This window comes from Numida meleagris, chromosome 9 (assembly GCF_002078875.1).
Source record: "Numida meleagris isolate 19003 breed g44 Domestic line chromosome 9, NumMel1.0, whole genome shotgun sequence".
Lineage (NCBI taxonomy): Eukaryota > Metazoa > Chordata > Aves > Galliformes > Numididae > Numida > Numida meleagris.
This window is the reverse complement of record NC_034417.1, coordinates 19,803,456-19,810,426: the sequence shown is the minus strand read 5'-3', so window position 1 is coordinate 19,810,426 and position 6,971 is coordinate 19,803,456. Positions and strand designations below refer to the sequence as shown.

The 6,971-nt window shown below is 60.8% G+C and overlaps 1 protein-coding gene across 2 annotated transcripts in view; it reads right to left on the bottom strand.

Annotated features, from left to right (window-relative positions):
* The window catches only part of ZNF710 (zinc finger protein 710), a 14,697-nt gene extending 7,732 nt beyond the window's left edge, over nucleotides 1–6,965 (bottom strand). The window contains exon 1 of one of the 2 annotated variants that reach the window (XM_021407165.1): nucleotides 6,836–6,965. The gene's annotated coding sequence lies outside the window, so the exon portion shown is untranslated. Of the gene's footprint in view, nucleotides 1–1,066; nucleotides 6,799–6,835 lie in introns of those variants that run through there. The other variant, XM_021407164.1, reaches the window with a different exon arrangement.

Genomic DNA, 6,971 nt, shown 5'->3' with positions numbered 1-6,971 from the left:
TCTCCTCTCCTCTCCTCTCCTCTCCTCTCCTCTCCTCTCCGCCACTCTCATCCTTCCCGTTTCCCTGGCAACCCCTATCTGGGCGCTGTGGATCTGTCCTCTGCCTCCCTCTTATCTCTCTCCTTTCTCTTTCATCTATCTCCTAATCTCCCTCTGTATTCCAAACCTCTGTCCTCTGCTTGCTTGCTTTCTCTCTTGCTTTTCATCTCCTCCTATGTCTTCTCTATCTCTGGGTTACAACTATTTGAATCTCACTTACAAAAATAATGAATCCTTTCTGTGGCCGGCCATGGCACCCTCAGCCCCAGCCCCCATGCTGCCCGGGACCCAAGACCCGTGCTCCCCAAGAGCCCAGCCCTGCTGCGAGCAGTGCCGAAGCTGGGTGCTCCCCCAGCCCTGCAAACAAAGGCAGAGCACGGCATCAGTCTCACGCTACAGATGCCCAGGGCCGGGCAATCGGAGCCGACCCGCACGCTGCCCGCAGGTTCGCCGCCCGCGCTCTGTGCAGTGCTGCAGTTTGTGTTCCGGCTGCGCCTTTGCCCGGTGCTTTGCAGCCGGAACGGAGCAGCCCTGGAGCAGCCCTGTCCCCGCATCCCCGCGCTCCGTCCTCCTGCCCCTCCGACACCCAAGGAGAAGCGGCGGCCCTGACCCGTGCTGCTGCGGCCCTCGGTTCTGCTTTGACTTTCAGCAGGCAGGGAGACAACAAGGGGAAGCGGCAGTGCTCGGGCAGGGCCGGCGCTCTCCCTGCTCCCTGCGGCTCCCTCGCTGAGCGCCGGTTGCTGGGTGCCCCCACCACGAGGTCTGCCCCCTCCCGGCTGCGCTCAGCGCCCATCTCCACGGCGCAACGCGGCCCTGCAGAGCCGGGAGCCCAGCAGCAGCGCTGCGACCCGCGGGAACCCCCAGCCCCACGCGCAGGGTGCCCGAGCCCCACAGCCCCGCGCGGCACCGCAGCGCTCCTCTTCACACGAAGCCCCCCCGCCCCGCGCCTCACCCCCACCTGCGCAGCACAGAGCTGGGGCCGCGCCGCCCCGCTGCCGTGACCTGGCACGTCCCCACTCGCCCGCACCTGAGCGCCAGCGCACAGCGGCGATGCCGGCACGCCGAGCGGCTCCCTCCTGCCCGGCCCGGGCTGCCCGCGCCGCGCGGGGTCTGCGCCACAGAGTCCCTCCTCCCTGCAAAACAGTTTGTTGCTTTTAAGTGAAATAAACAGGGAAAGAGCGACTTTCAAGTTCCTGCTCGCTGCAGCGACTTCTCTTCTGCACAGTCCCTTTCCTCTCCGAAAATAGAAGAGCTATTCAAAAAAGATGCGAAAAGAAAAAAAGGAACTGAATAGAGGAAAGAGGAAAGAAAAAATGGAGCCCCAAGGGGGAGGAGAAAAACAGAATGAAAAGACAGCAAAAGTAAAGAAAAGGGATGAAAAATAAAGGAGGGGGAAGAGAGAGACAGACAGAGAAGCTTTGAAAAGAAAGAATGCTCCCAGCCTGAATACAGTGTGCATGAAAAAAAGAGCGCTTGAAAAGAAACAGCCACATGAAATGACCTCTCATTCACAGACTGTGCCAATCACGACGACAATGTAAATCCTTTCTTCTTTTTTACATTCTCTCTCTTTCCAGTGGGGGCAGAGGGAAAAGGAAGAAAAGAGAGTTAATTCTCAGCGCAGCACAGAATAAATCTGCTCCTTTCTAACTCCCTGAAAGAGACACCGAGCTACTTTTAAAAACACTCCTGCTGGTGATCACGCATGCAGATATGTAAAAAAGTCAGCGGAATTCTGCACGCCGAGCTCCTGCAGGAGGGTCTGGCTCCCGCAGAAGGCCTCCAAGAAACCTCCATCCTTTCCCCGGTGAAAACAGCAGCAAACAGAAAACAAAACGGCGCAGCCACGAGAAGCGATGCGAGCTGGAGATGTAGGTCAAGAAGCAAAGCCGGCCGGGAAGGAAGGCGGCGGGAGGCAGGGAGAGCGCGGGGCCGGGTCCCCAGCACCGCTCCCAGGGCGCAGGGTGCGGGGTGGGCGCTGCGGGGCCGTGGCAGCCCCGTGCTGGGTGCGGGATGTGCAGCGCTGCTGGCGGCAGCGGGGCCGGCGCTGGGACCCACCGCACGTGGTGCCCACAGCAGCAGCAGCACGGAGCTCCATGAGGAGCAAAAAGCGTGGTGCAGAGAGAGGTGATGTGACACGGGACAAAGGGAGAGCACAGGCACAGGGAGGAGAGGGTGATGGAAGTGGAGGCAGAGAGGAGAATGCCGCTGCTCTGCCGAAGCGGGACCTACACACGGCCCTGGCCAAGGAGCTGCAGCAAAACTTCACAGCCAGTCCTGCAGGACGGCGGCTGCCGGGCGCTGAGGCGATGCCCGGCCTCGTCACGGTGAGAGGAGAAACAGCCGAAATGTTACAGCACGGAATGCATTCTGCCCAGCGTTGCCGTGGTGCGCTGCGGACAGGAGGCCGAGGGAGACAACGGCAGCACGAAGACAACGCCATTCTCGCGCCGCGCTGCCATCTTCCTTGCAAGCAACTTCCGCCTTTGTATCCCAGCACTGAGCTCCCCCAGGCACCGCGGCGCTGGGCCCGGGGCCACCTCCCCACAGCCCGCCCTGCAGCACAGCCCCGGCCTGCTCGTGGTGGGGTTGGTTGGTGAGCAGGGAGTCAATGGGCGATAGCCACGACTGCACACGGCGTTGCTGACAGCCCAACCCTTCCACGCAGCGAACAATGGCTGGCTGGGAAGCGGCCCCTGAGCTGCAACTACCACGCATTGTGCTTTCACTCTTACTTCTGCTAAGGGCAAGAGAAGAGCGCCAGGACCGAGCAGAGACGAGGGCCCGGTGCTGCTTTCAGTACGGAAACGCAAACCTTCTGCTTCCAGCCAGCTGCCTCGGGTGCTCGGGGGGGCACCGGCCCTCTGGGAAAGCCCCACTGCCTCCCAGTTCTCCAGCAGCAGCGCTGGTGTGCGGTCACCATTTGCGGAGCAAAACGAACTGCTCAGCTGCAGAAGCTGTGTCATTCTCAGGTCTGAGAGGTGAAAATATTTCAGATCCCTCTTTGAACAGGGCAGCCCTTTGGAAAGACGGGCATTCACGTTCGGGAAGCGCCTCCCAGTGAGCCACAGAGTGGAAGCAACGGGGCGTGGGGCAGCGGCCCAGGTCTGCCCAGAGCGTGGAGCTCTCCCGAAGCTTCAGTGCCGCTGCCGCTGCTCCTCACCGCTTGCACTGCACACTGCTCGCCCTGCCTGTCCCCACACAGCCCTGGCCTGCCCTGTGAGCAGCGTGGCCAATGCACGCACTGCTTGCATTTCATCAAAGCTCAGAAACGCGTTGGCAAGCAGCTGCGTGCACGAGGGCCTCCTCCTCGCAGAGCCGTCCCAGGGCCGGCGGTGGCAGCTCGGTGCCGCCCATCTCAGCCCCGAGCCGCAGCGCTGCGGGAACACAGCGAGCGCATTTCCACACACTGAACTTGGTGTCTTTGCTCGGCGGGGCTCTCTGTGGAGGTTCCTTCCTCCTCTGATGACAAAGTCTGGAGCACCAACAGGTAAAATACACAGCGCTGCAGTCAGTGACTGATATGGAAAACACTCCTGAGCTGGGAGGCATCTCTCCTGCCCTAGCAAAGGTAATGCGTGCGGCAGGCACAGAATGGATGCCTCAGAAGATAAAGGCTGGATGTGGAATTTAAGACGGTTTGAGAGCCTACAAGTGAACAAAGTTTGGGGATTGTTTTGAGCAGAGCTGCTTTTCCTTCTCCTTCAGATGCACTGGTAAGGAGCCAGTGAGGAGCCAGCCGGGCTGCCCACGCAGAACACCCACTTCCACCCAGGCAATGGCACTGGGACTGCAGAGCTGGGGAAGGGGCTGCCTGCCCTGCGCCCACCCTGCCACACCACATCCCTCCGTGTGCCGCCGTGCTGCGTGCCCCTCTGAAATTTCACACCAGAGCTGTTTGCGGCAGCATGCATGCTCCATGCATTAAAAGCTGGGGAAGCCTGGCAAAGTCTGCCCACAGTGAAACGAACACAGTGGTAACAGTGCAGAGGGCACCAACCCGGGGAGGGGGAGCCTCCTTGGTGCTCCTCAGCTGCTTCCCAGGGCAGCACCTCGAGTGGCACACAGCCGGGGGCACCGGGCCGGGTGCTCACCTGTCACAAGGGGCTCTGGGAACGCCCGCATTTTAGCAGTCTTTATAAACATTTTGCAGCTTGGGTACCTCGGCCACCAGGCTGCTTTAATCCAAATGCGTTTCTCCTTTGCTTTGGCAACAAGGGCTGCCTGAGCCGCCCGCACTCTGTGTTTCCAAAACAATGTGCATCACCGCTCTGTTTTGCACTCCTTGCACCAAGAAAGTCCCATAAAGGCACGGAATATTCAACTGCTGAGATAATTTGCTTATAGGCATCCCTCGTTGATAATCATAAAATAAAACCAAACCACCTGAAACCCCCCGTAACTCACAGCTTTAGCTCTGCAGATATGTTCTGCAGTCACCCTGATGAGCTTCTGATGCACACGCCGCGTGGCCAAAGCACAAAACAGGGGAGAAGGAAAGCAGCGCACCACGTGCCGTGCCCCACTCCGTGCTCCGAGCACACGCAGTGAGGAACCGGCTGCGGCATCGCAGCCCAAAAGAGCACCCAGAAGAATCACCTTCCTGCCGCAACTCTCTCCTCCAGGAGGAACCCACCCCTTCCCAGGGGCCCTCTGGGATTTCAGCACGGGGCTGCTGGGGGCACCAGGGACGGACACATCGCAGCTCTGCCCTCCCGCTTCGTGCACAGACCGCATCCCATGGGCGCCTCCGGCTACTGCTGCAGCACAGAGCTCCTCGCTCCCGCTCTCAGCAGCAACGCTCAGCTTCGTGGCTTAACTTTGTCAATGTTCAGCCTTGCAAGGTGATGAACAGTTACCATCGTTCTCCCTTTGTCCATCACTTCTCAGCTACCAGGTTGGCATTCCGTCAGGGACCGCGCTCCCTGTGCAGCGCAGCTTCCCTGGGTCTGGGCAGCGCTTGGGACACGAGCCCTGGGCTGAGCCCAGATTGGGCCGTGCTGCTGCGCTGCCCTGCAGCCCCACACCAACCTGCGTGAGTCTCACCCCCAGCGCAGCTCATGGAGCCTCAGGCGAAATTTCTACGAGATTTTTCCTCTCCCAACTCAGGCACTGCCTTTCTCCCTCAGTTTCTCTGCTGTGAGGTTCGAGCTGGGCTGAGAGAGAAGGAGGAGGGGGAAGTTGTGTTTCTACTTCCCACTTGAGAACGTTCCCAGAAATCCAGCAGATCTCATGCTTGGAAAAGACAAGCCTCCCTCCTCCTCTCACTTCTCCTTTACAGGAAAGGCCGTGATATCTCGTAGCGACCATCGCAGACAGGAGGGAAACGGAGCACGGAAGCTGCATGCTTCACAAAGAGGTTTTTAGGCAGGATTATTACATGTTGTTTCTATTTATATTGTTAAAAATGCCCTATTGTCATTCAAATGACCGCCAAGGAGCTGAGAGCGAAGACCACCGTGGGGAGGGTTTAAAATCCCCCTTGCCCCCCTCAGTTTGAAGTTTGAGAAAGAAAACACGATACGTGCTGTGCTCGGAGCAGGTCCCAACCAAATCAGGGGGAGGAATTCCTCGGATAAAGCAGCATCCTCCACGCAGCCAGGCCCGAGCTGCAGCTGTGGCCGTGGTGAGGCCGCCCGGCAGCGCAGCACTCGGGGACGGTTCCTGTGCTGTTTCCTAAACTCACGGATGAACAAGAAGCCTTCTCTGCACATTTGCCCAGCAAAGCCAATTCAACACAGCAGAGCTCGCGCCCACCCTCGCGGTGTCAGCAGGACCCAGCATGGACGCGCTGGGCACCACGCAAGGAGGTTCTCGCTCCAGCAGCGCCGGTAGCGACTCCTGACCCTCGAGTTCCCTCAGCTCAGGCTGGAAACGCTCCTTGGTGCGTGATTGTGAGTCACTGCCACCCAGCGTGCCGCTGCACGGGGCACAGGGCGCTCACAGAGGGCATTAATCTCAGAGCCTCAGCGCCGCCCCTATCCAGGCCCTATCTCTGGTGGCTCTCGGTTTCTTGAATTCTTTGTTGGGGAAGCGCATCCCCAGTGCCCCACTGCTGAGCCCACAGCTGCTGGTCTTCAACTTGCTGCCAAAGGGCTCCAGGGGGGTGGTGGAGCGACTGCCCCTGTGGGTGCCTTCCTGAAGCTTCCCTGGGACAGCTGTGGGCTGAGGGTCTCCCACACACCTGAGCTGTGTTCTTAACGGCGTGGCCGCTGGCTGGGCCGTGCTGCAGCAGCGTGTTGGGCTGCTTGGAATTGGTGACAGCTGGGAGCCTGCGAGCAGAGCCCGCACTGTGGCGGGAGCTCCTGGGGCTGCTCCTGGGCACCGCGGGGAGTGAAGGCGCTGGGTGCCACCTGCCACCTCCTCTTGCCACACCGAATGCTGACAATGAAACTACTCACAATTGACTTACTCATTAATGGTAACGAATGTACCCACCACATCCTGCTGGTTATCAGTGAGCTACCAAAGGGCTGCAGGAAGTTCCGAGCGTTGCTCTCACGCCGAAGCACGGCCAAGCGCTGCCCGGCACAGCCGTGCCCCGGTCCGGCCCCTCCGGCAGACCCCGGTGCGCCGGGAGGGACAAAAGGAGCAGAGCCCGGGACCTGGCGGGGCGGCTCCCGGGAATCGGGGCGGTGTCACCCCCGCCCCGGGCCCTCTCCCCTGCCGCTGGACGCACGGCTGTTCCCGGTCAGGACGGCACCGGCCGTTTCCGGGCCCCTAACTCCCGAGCCCGGGGCGGCCCGCCGGCTCCGTGCCCCAACACCCGGCCCCGCCACCCCGCGGTCCCTCGCACCTCGGTGGCCGCGCGATGAGCCCGCAGCCCGGCCGCTATCCCGCGCCTTCCACGGGGAGCTCCGCGCGTGAGGAGCGGCTGACAGTCGGGGGGATGACAGGGACACGCGACAGCGCAGCCGGCCCCGACCCCTCTG